The following is an 11,754-nucleotide window of genomic DNA, read 5'->3' as shown; positions in this document are numbered from 1 at the left end:
AATACTGGCACATCTAATGGGTTATTAAATTATGGTAAATTATAATCCCAGTCTGCCATTTTGAAGATAACCCCTTCATGAAAAAAAAATCTTTGAAATACATTAATGTTTGACTTTGATTTGATGGCACAAAATGCACATTTTTTACCAAACACTCCCAGTGTTCACACGTTTTCAACAAGGCACAAGGGTTAGTTATTGGCTTAACAAATCAAATGCATAAATACAAATATGTGAATTGAATGTTGGGATTTTCTATACATGTACTGTATGTAGGGTCAGAGTAGTTGTGGATATTAATTGATCAAAGTGAATTTAGGTGAAAGTTACTGGTATGCCTAATTTGATCCATTCTTCTACTGCCTGTTCTTTTTACTTTGCCTACAATAAATCAGTAGAGTATTATATTTTCCGATGACAAGGGTAGACAGCGGGATACACACCGTGTAAACAACCTGTAAAAAGAAAAAATAGATCTGGTTATACCGTATACCCCTGCACAGTTGTGTGATTTAATAATTTATTATTAAATAATAATAATAAAATAAAACAAAATCATAATTTAAAATTTACCATTCATAGTTTTGTTAAATGCTGTGGCGACCAAGCATATGAAGTCCAAGAAGGGCACACGTTCAGGAAGAAGATTTTGATGTTCACAGCTTGGGCGCTAAAAAATAAATAAACATTAAACAATGCACTACAGACACTTTTAAAGGGGTAATTCTTGTGCTCACCAGTTAAGTAACTTTCAGAAACAAGTTTCTAAGATTCCATTATAGTGCATGCACAGCATTTCTGCTTCAGCAGGTATAGCTCCTGAAGCTAGGTTAACATACTCATATACATTAGTCAAAATAAAAGACGGAGAGCTCAGACTTTCACCACTTAAGCAAACACTATAAGGTCTGACTGTACATGACTCTTTTTACATGTAGTGATTACTTCCACTGCAGTGGTGTCTCACAAGTTACTATCTTGTGAGCATCAGGAACACCCCAAAAGTGCTTATTAAAGCATTCTGTTGTTGTGTGATATTGAATATACTTACATCTTTATTGCACCGAACCACATGGCTCAAACCCCAAATATCAGCTTCTTTTTCTAAAGTGCAAAACACAATTTCCTGTAATAAAACAAGAAGTCTCAAGTCATCAAACACCAGGTGTAAATAAACTCAATGTTGCTTTTATTATACTGTGACCACAATAACAGGTTTACCTTAAAAGTTGGAAGAGCTATAAGTGAAATATCTTGTGTCAAGTTGTCAAATGTTAACTTTGTGTTTGGAGACAACTGGAATGTTAGAATGACATACTTATAAAAACAATATACAATATACATATATATCAACTACAGAACAAGACTTACAAATTTACTGATGGATTTAAAGTAATCATCACAACCAGCCTTGGTCAGGTGAATACTGCACAAAAACAGCTGGAGGACAAAAAAGAATAAATACTACTTTGATGAATCCTTCTCACACATTTATTATGGGTTTATTTCTCAAAAGGAGATAGTATCTCATGTTGTTCTTAAAAGGCTTGTATGGATTTGGGGGAAAATAAATTGAATCAATAAAAACATACAACAATATGTACTGATGTAATTATGATGTCATAATATAAAACACAATTACTATGATGACTGATTATTTAATTGTTTTTCACAGATTTCCTCATTCCTAAATATTTTACAAAGTACAAAATGTTGATGCAATAGTTGATGCTACATCTAAAATATTGAATCCTAGTATTAGTTTATAAAAATGAGAACCAATGCACTGCTCTCTGCAGATATAAATAACATATTGAGTTTGTCTGCTAAACATTTGCGAGTTCACTTCTCAAAAAGAAACAGGAAGATTTATTGCCATAAAGTTAAGCACTAAAAAATTATGATTTAAAAAAAAAATATTTTCTAACATAAAACTAAAGTGAAAATTGTGAAGTCACATTGTAACCTGAAGAGTTTGTGTATTATAAACTATGTCAAAACCTCGCCTTGACTCAATCTGATGGACCCAATTCTGTGTCTTGACCCATCAATTTTTCTGTTATTAACTTGATATACTAGAAGGAACAATGCTTATCTTTCATGAGATCAATTCCAAACAAATCTTGTCGGTGCAAAAGCAAGTCACTTACACACACAAAATGCAGGCTCCTCCACGATACCATGCTGCTACTGACATCCACACCAAGTCTGCAAATACAAAAGTTATATATGAGCTGAAAACAAATGTATTTATATTATTTCACAATTGAAAAAAAGGAAAAGACATTTCTATAGAAAACTGTGCATAACAATAATTATATATTTTTAAAAAAGACTAAAAACTTGTAACTTTTTATATGTACTATAAAAAAAACATGAGATAAAATAAACAAATAACAAAAATGTTTGCTTGACAGGGTTCCCAAAGAATCCACCAGGCCACTCTCACGACCTGCCGGTCACACGGAGCATGCTGACCTATTTTGGAAGAAACATTTGTGACTTTGATCTGTTTTGGACACTGGTGACATTTTTTCAAGAGCGCTTCTGTGTTGAGAATGTCAATCGTGTCCGTTCTTTTGTTTCCATTAAGCTCTAAACTGGAGCTCTCACACCATGACACAAAGATGGAGCAGAGAGCAGAGACAATAGAACAGTATTATCAACAAATCTAACCAAGTAACAGTTTGGGTGAGTTGATCTACAGTCATCAGTGCTTAAGATGGTAAATGGTTGCATTTATATATAGCTCTTTTCCACCTTTAGTTCTCTCGCTTTACATCAAGGAACCACTCAACCATTCAAACACACATTCATATACCAGTGTACGCAGACACTAGGGATGCAACGATACAGTTTTCCCATGATTCGATACATATCTCTATACATGAGTTACAATACTGATTCAATTTTGAAATAATAACATTATTAAATACATTACAAACAATACATTACAGTACAACTACTGTAAAGTTGTAGGTTATATGTGAAGTGTTTTAGCTCATTTGGTTCAATGATTTACAGCTCAAAATTTTTATTCAGTGAAAATAAGCACAGTGCTTTCTCAGGCATTTTTTATATTTTATAATACAGCTAGTCTACTCTTAATATACACTACTAAGGGAGTTAAACTATCAGACTTTTTTGTACTTTTTTGGTGATAATTTGATGACCTGGGTCTATCAGCGTAAAATAAAAAGTTACTGAAAGATAAAACCCACCTCTGTCCCTATGGAGCTGTTTTCTTGCTGCATCTGAGAAAGACGCTGCAATAACTGTTTTCCTTTCGGACCAAAATAAATTATAACACAGAGCACATGAAGGATATGTATCGACCAAACGTGTGTATTGAATCTTGAGACTACTATCAAACAATTCATTTGAGATTGTTGCACCCTTACTAGGGGCAAGGTAGGTTAAGTGTCTTGCCCAAGGACACAACAACAGCATTCATCTGTGGGAGCTGGAATTGCACTGCCAATCCAGAATGTTTGTCAAGTATTCTGTCCTGTCTATTGGAGCAAGTCACATATGGGGAGAAACCTTTATGAGATTTATGAAGGGAGCAGTGAGTGAAAACTCCCATTACAAAGTTAGGGGAGTGAATGAAAAATAAATCTTTCTGTTATTGCTTTGACTGGAATGTTTCAGAGTATGGCATTATACTTCTGTACCTATATGGACAAGCAGGTGACAGTGCAGGTCAGATCTATGTAGAAGTATGAATGCATGCTTTTCTAAATATCCTAAGTATTTAAGCAACAGAAACACAAGTTGAATAACATGTAGAAAACATTCAAGGCAAAGCAATACAATCTCCATGGACGCAAGCAAGAGGTGAACCCTTCACCAGAAAAATTATATAATGCACATTTTACTCCTCTATCTATTTTTGTCAGGCTCTTCATTTTGGGCTTAAAATATTGGGGGTATTGCGTACAGCGTTTTGAGTCATGTAGAGTAACAATCATCACATAGTAGCTGACTGGCTTATTGACTTCTGGTGTCACATTGTGTATTTAAAGCACAATTTTCTTCAAGTGAGTGACTGTTCACTAGCTAGTTACAACTTGAGAGGAATTTCACACAGTGATTGGTAGTTAGCAGTAATAACTTAACTAATAACTAATTGCTTACTTCTACTCTGGAGAATAAATTCAAGTTGTCTCAATGCTAGTTAGTAGATACTAGCAAAATGTAGCAAACTAAACCCATGTTCACCTTCTAGAGTGTTCACAAAATTTGCTTCTAGTTAAACATGTTAAAAAATTATGTTAAAACACTAGGACAAGTAAATCAGAAAGAAAAAAATAAACATGTTTTTAGTTTGTGGATTACAGTCATTACGCTTCTATAGACTGGAGCTGGATCAGGCTAGTGACTGGGGCACAGTCAGCAGAGCAGGGGGAAGAGGCATCACAGGGGAAGGGGCTGGGTGTTGGTGTTTTGTAGTTCAATAGTGGATTTCAGGTGCTTTACTCTGATGGTCACAAATTGACTTGACCCTTAACTTGTTATCCATTTCTGTCTAGATCTCCTCCATCCATTGTCAATGTAATGTGTCTCAGAAGATGGTGTAAATGCAGAGGGCTCATGGCGTAGAGGGCACTCTCATCCCCAATACCCAGTCTGACAACATATGAAGCATGGCTCTTTGGAAAATCTTTTCCTGTTCTTTCAATTAGCTTTCCTCCCACATTTCTTCTGCTTATGCGTGGCCTGATGAGTCTTTAGTTGGTGGGGGGTCTTTGGGCCTTTTTGTACATTGTTACAGCTGCCATATGCAGTTCTTTCTGCATTCACTCTTGCTTCATTACTTTCTTTCTCAGTAGCTGTTCATATGCATGTGTGGTGTGTCTTTTCACTTCAGTTAGGTGAGCAGCATTCCAGCCAATGCAAGTTTTCTTCACAGATGAAGAAATGCCTGTTTTAGTTAAGTAGTTACACAAGTATGTTTCCCAAACATCTCAAAGTGATCAGGTGTTGTAAATCTACTGTGGATCCTCAGTGTCTTTTTGTTTGCAGGACTGGACTTCATCAGTATCAGCAGGAAAGGCTTTGGTGAAAGCTGTGCAGATATTGTTCACAGCTTAGAGCATTGGAGCATGTTTCCACTCCACATTATTGCATCGCAGTTCAGTTTTCTGGAGCTGATCAGTTATTTTGTGCCATTCAGTAGGTTTCATTTTCATGATCAGTACTCTCCTCAGTTCACTCACAATGGGCTTGAAATCTTGACAATTGGTGATAAATTCTTTAGCAAAAGTGTGATCTGATGTTGTGGGATTGGGCAGATGTGAAAATGCTGCAGATATCTCAGAGGAAATCCATGGATGGAAAACTGTGAACCAGAGACTTCAACCATTGGCATAGTACACATTGTGCCTTTATCAGCATGGTGGTGTATTCTCAGAGCAGTAGGCAAGAGATCTGTTGTGATGGAGATGGTGGAATTTTGAGTTGTGAGAAGTTGGATTTGGATTCATTAAATTCTTATTTCTTCTTATTTATTTGGCTAATTTCCATCTTCAATCCCTCGGCAGGTTGATGTCAAATAATCAAGCAAAACTTGTTTGAATCTGTCATGTCCTGTTTGTTCCCTTTTATTTTGTTATTACTTATCCTGTTTTCTGTTGCAGATTTACTTCCTCCCTCTTGTGTTCCGGCCTTTGATTACTGCCCCGCCCTAATGTGCTGCACCTGTGTCCCATTAGCTCCCCTTTTTAGTCTGTGTCTTGTCTTCCCCCATTTGTCAGATTGTCTTTCTGTTCTATGGATGTTTCTGTGTTTTTTGCAAGCCTTTTGGATTTATTAAAAACCCGCTTAATACTGCGTTGACTCTGGGTCTTTTGGAGCCAATCTTCACACTACCTGACAGTACAATCTGACCAAGACATGGACTCCCCAGACCCAGTTCGAGCTGCACTCCAAGCCCAAGGACAGAGAATTCAACAGCAAGAGGAGCAAGTGAGTAGCCTCAGAAAAGAACTCAGATCTGCCAATGAGGGTCACCAGGAGGCATTTTCTCAGATATCTACTCAGATGAACTTTATCATTGAATGACTCAAGCAAATGGAGGTTACATCGTTTCCACCTGCAGGAGCTACTCCACCTCCCACTCCTGAAGTTGTTTCTGCCCTTGCTCCTCCTGGATCTTCTCACATTCCTTTGTCAAGTCCTGAGAGATTTTCCGGTGAGTCCGGGGACTGTCGGCCATTTTTGTCTCAATGCGAGTTGCATTTTGAATTCCAACCTGCTTCATTTCCCTCTGACCGTGCTAAAGTTGCATATATAATCTCCTATTTGACTGGTCGAGCTAGAGCCTGGGCTACAGCGGAGTGGGATCAGCGCTCTACTATCTGCAATTCCCTTCCTCTTTTCCTCAAGACCTTCAACCAAATCTTCCAGACTGTTTCACCTGGTCGAGAGGCTGCTAAGGCCTTGGTCTCATTACGACAAGGACGACGCAGCATGCTGGATTATGCCTTGGAGTTTCGTACTCTCTCGGCTGACAGTGGGTGGAATCAGTTGGCCCTAGTGGATGGTTTTTTTAACGGACTTTCTGAGACTATTAAAGACCACCTTACTCCCCTTGATTTACCCTCTGAGTTGGAGGCTTTAATTGCACTGGCCTCTAAAATTGATAAGAGGCTGACCGAGAGGGAGCGAGTCCGTACCCGTCAGCTTCCCCCACTGTCTAGAAGAATGAACTTCAGGGAGAAGGTTCCTTCTGTCTCCTCGGTGCCTTCTGTGCCTACTGTTGATTCAGGAGAACCCATGCAGATTGGTCGCACTAGGCTCTCTCGCTGAACGTCAGCGTCGCATGGACGAGGGACTCTGCATTTATTGTGGCCAATTTGGCCATTCCCTTGCCTCTTGCCCTGTGAGGAAGAATGTTGGACCTATAAAGTCTTCTGTCCTGGTGAGTTCCGCCACTGTTAAGTCCTGTACTAAACGCCAGCTTACCAAGGTTCACCTTACTACCCCCTCTTGTTCTCCCAGCGCTAATTGATTCCGGAGCCGACTCCAATTTCATGGACTTGTCTTTAGTTAAGGACTTGGGCCTCTCCATGCTACCCCTGTCTCAGCCCATGACAGCTACCGCTCTTGATGGTCGCCTTCTGTGCACTGTAACTCGTAACACCAGTCCCATTACTCTTCAGTTCCCTGACTCTCACTCTGAACAGATGCATTTTCACATTTTTTTAATCTGCCAATCACCCATTAATCCTTGGCTATCCCTGGCTTATTCAGCACAGCCCCCACATAGACTGGTCTACGGGTGCTATTGTTTCGTGGGGTCCCAGCTGCAAGAATCTGTTTTCCCTCTGTGACGCCGGCAGATCAACAGTTCCCAGATCTGTCATCTGTTCCTGATTGTTACATGGAATTGAAAGAGGTCTTCAACAAGGCTAAGGCTACTTCTTTACCACCTCACCGCTCCTACGACTGCGCTATTGACCTCCTTCCAGGAACCTCACCGCCCAAGGGACGCCTCTACTCACTGTCAGCTCGTGAACACCAAGCTATGGACGACTACATCTCCTCTTCTCTTAAAGCTGGAATTATTCGCCCGTCCTCCTCCCCTGCTGGCGCTGGATTTTTCTTTGTTGACAAAAAGGATAAAACTCTCAGACCATGCATCGACTACAGAGGACTTAATGACATCACCATCAAGAACAGGTACCCCCTCCCGTTAATTTCTTCTGGTTTTGAGTTGTTGCAGGGGGCCAAGATTTTCACCAAATTGGACTTGAGAAACGCTTACCATTTGGTTAGAATAAGGGAGGGGGATGAATGGAAGACAGCCTTTAACACCCCTAGTGGCCACTATGAATATTTAGTAATGCCTTTTGGCCTGACTAATGCACCTGCTGTGTTCCAGGCTCTGGTCAATGACGTTCTAAGGGACATGTTAAATAAGTTTGTTTATTTAGATGACATTCTCATCTTCTCTCCTGATGTTGAATCTCATGTTTCCCATGTAAAACAGGTGCTGAAGAGACTCCTGGACAATCAATTATATGTTAAAGCAGAAAAGTGCGAGTTTCATGTCTCCTCAGTGTCATTTTTAGGCATGGTGGTTGGCCAGGGAGAGCTGAAGATGGACCCTGGCAAGGTCCAAGCAGTCAAGGACTGGCCCACGCCCTCCTGCCGTAAGGACGTTCAGCGTTTCTTGGGCTTTGCCAATTTTTACCGCAAGTTTATAAAGAACTTCAGCTCCATTGCCGCACCCTTGCATGCACTTACCTCTTCTAAGTTTCAGTTCTCCTGGTCCACTCAAGCAGAAGTCCTTCCAAAAGTTGAAAACTTTGTTCACATCAGCGCCTGTGTTGACTCTTCCGGATCCCTCACGGCAGTTCATGGTTGAGGTTGATGCATCGGATGTGGGCATTGGAGCAGTTTTGTCACAGAGGTCAGTCAGAGACAATAAGTTGCATCCCCGTGCATTTCTGTCCAAGAAACTTTCTTCTTCAGAGCGCAACTACGATATTGGGGACCGAGAGCTTCTGGCTATAAAGGTGGCATTGGAGGAGTGGAGACATCTACTGGAAGGGACTGAACAACCTTTCCTTGTATGGACAGACCATAAGAGCCTGGAATATCTCAAGTCAGCGAAAAGACTAAACCCAAGGCAAGCAAGGTGGGCACTTTTCTTTTCACGATTCAACTTTACTGTCTCATCGCCCTGAATCCAAGAATCTTAAGCCTGACTCTTTGTCGAGACTCTTTGTTCGAGGTATTCTCCCAGAGTCCAGCGCTCCTATTCTGCCGAGCTCCTGTTTTGTTCGCGCCATCTCTTGGAGCATCGAGAGCAGAGTCAGAGAGGCCTTGAGTAATGTTGAAGTTCCTCTGAACGTACCACCTAATCGTCTGTTCGTTCCCCCTGAGCTCCGAGGAGAGGTAATCGTGTGGGCACATTCCTCTCTCGTCTCCTGCCATCCTGGTGTGCAAAGAACTCTATTCAGAGCCAGAGAGAGGTTTTGGTGGCCTAAAATGAAGAAAGACATAACAGAATTTGTTGCAGCCTGTGATGTGTGTTGCCACAACAAGTCCTCCACTTCACCTCCCTCTGGACTCCTGCACCCTCTGCCGGTACCTCGTCGCTCTTGGTCGGACATTTCTTTAGATTTTGTTACTGGATTGCCCAGCTCTGATGGTAATACCACTGTACTGACTGTTGACAGATTTTCTAAAATGGTCAGATTCATTCCATTGCCTAAGCTGCCTACTGCCAAGGAGACAGCTGAGGCACTCCTAACGCATATCTGTCGAGTGTTTGGTTTTCCTAGGAATGTGCTTTCTGACCGGGGTCCACAGTTCATTGCCCAGTTCTGGAAAGCCTTCTGCCATCTTCTTGGAGCCACTGTGAGCCTGTCTTCTGGTCACCATCCCAAACCAATGGACAGACTGTCATGTCCTGTTTGTTCCCTTTTTATTTTGTTATTACTTGCCCCGTTTTCTGTTGCAGATTTACTTCCCGCCTTTGATTACTGCCCCGCCCTAATGTGCTGCACCTGTGTCCCATTAGCTCCCCTTTTTAGTCTGTGTCTTGTCTTCCCCCATTTGTCAGATTGTCTTTCTGTTCTATGGATGTTTCTGTGTTTTTTGCAAGCCTTTTGGATTTATTAAAAACCCGCTTAATACTGCGTTGACTCTGGGTCTTTAGGAGCCAATCTTCACACTACCTGACATGAATCCACTGGTGGTGAGCCAGAACAGAAGCCAGTGTCCATTCAGATCCTCTTAGAAAGCTCCATGCATCAGGAAAGGAAACAAAACCGAATCTAATAGTTAAACAACATTTTTCCACAACACAGGCAATCACAACCACTGTAAAATATACTACCCAGTTATAAGGAGTAAAAGTTTAGTGTCTGGAAAAAATGAAAAGTAAAGATGTAAACTTTTATTACAAAATTAAATAGGTAAACAGACTTGAGTAACTCTGACTATGCACCTCTGATCCTGATAGGCTAATAAGACAAAACTATTGCCCGATTTTGTAGCTTCATTGTGTTTAATATGTTGTTGAAAATATGCATTATTATTTGGTCTGAATTGAAAGCAACTAAAAAGGTACACTAAAAATTTATTGTAAATGTGACCGAAATGTTTTAATTTGGGGTCAGTCCATATTTTCAAGGAATATCCCCTATGAGCCATCTCGGATTTGTCTGAAAACATTTCTAAAATCACCAAATGAACAAATCTAAAATTTTAGCTCAATCCCTTCAGTCGTTCCTGAGTTATGGCCGGTTGAAATTTTGGGGCCGTGCTCACTTTTTCGGAAGCCTTAATTTATAAGCATTTATGAGAGACCATAATTTCATAAAGAATAGAGCGAGGAAGCTGAAAATTTGTAATATTGTAGATTTTGGGTCATAGATTCTAAATCTGTTGTCAAATATTGGGTATCTTTATTAAGGGGGTTGCTGTGGGCCCCCAAAATCTCAAATTTGGTTGCCGCTCAATTTTATTTTTAAATTTTTGGGGTACTTTTCCACCTGTTAGAAAGGCTAAATCAACAGCCTTAAACACTAGTTGCTTGTTATAAGGGAAGACAATTGGAGATTATTTGTGTCTACATTACTTGGAAAAGTGTAATTAATCCTTTCAGAAAATTCAACTATTATCTCTGTACAAAATTATTATTTGAGAAAAATAATTTGCTATCCCACAATCTCAGACAAATCTGAGATGGCTCATTGGGGAGGGCAACTGATTTTATATGGACTGACCCTTTGATAAACCCGATGTGTTTTATTGAGAAAATAACAGGATTCACATGTGTTAAATAAAAATGTGAATTATTATTAGAAATCTTTCACTATCTAATACCCCCTCTTAGACAACTTTATTCATTGTGGGGTAGCAGTATCTGGACTGGCCCATGATGACATTAAAATGGAGCCTCATGCCCGTGCCACTGTATAGTGCATGCTTGCAGAGACAAGATAGAGTCACCAGTATACACTACACGATAATACAGATTATGAACACTTTTTCACCAAATCAAATAGTATGCAGTATGCCCTTATGCATTATAAAGCTTGCCACAAGAAAAGTTATTAGTGACCACAGAATACACTTACATCTGATGACTGGATTATAATGCAGACAGTAAATAAATTATTAATGAAAGGGGTTCCCTTTGTCTTCCCTTATCATTATTATTATTATTATTATTATTATTATTATTATGGACACAGACTATAGCATGCACAGACAGAGTTTTAGAATTGAAATGTGTGTTTAAATAGTTGATTGTTGTGTTTTAGGTTCTGCAAAAACTTTGTTGTTGCTTTGTAATTTAGATTTGAGGGTTAGGCTTAAAATACTCACGTTCACATTTGCAACATGAACTGAGTATTTGCTCCCTGACAGGCAAGTTTTGGAATTTATACCAAAATTTAGACTTAAATGACAATGGCAAACTGCACTAAACTAGTGATTCTCTGCGGTTACCAAGAGCAGGACTAAAGCTTCTGAGTGCTCTGTCGAATGAAAGAGCACAGAAAGTTTTGATGGTCAAATTTGCTGTTGAAGAATAACTGATCAGTTCTGAATGTAAAACTGCATTTTGCTGAGATTAAATTTTGTTTAGGAAACAAAAAATCTGTTTTTTCTTAGGATGCTGTGTGAGCCATTTTGTAATTGTCAATTTTCAGATAAATGTGCCAAAACAGTAAATGACTGTGTAATACTTCTTACATTTTAGTGATATGGGTGCTGCAAGTCTGACTCCCTCAC

Source organism: Boleophthalmus pectinirostris, unplaced genomic scaffold (genome assembly GCF_026225935.1).
Source record: "Boleophthalmus pectinirostris isolate CB_2022bp ecotype Guang Dong unplaced genomic scaffold, ASM2622593v1 HiC_scaffold_17, whole genome shotgun sequence".
Classification (NCBI taxonomy): Eukaryota; Metazoa; Chordata; class Actinopteri; order Gobiiformes; family Gobiidae; genus Boleophthalmus; species Boleophthalmus pectinirostris.
The sequence above is the reverse complement of the archived record's forward strand: the minus strand, read 5'-3'. Positions refer to the sequence as shown.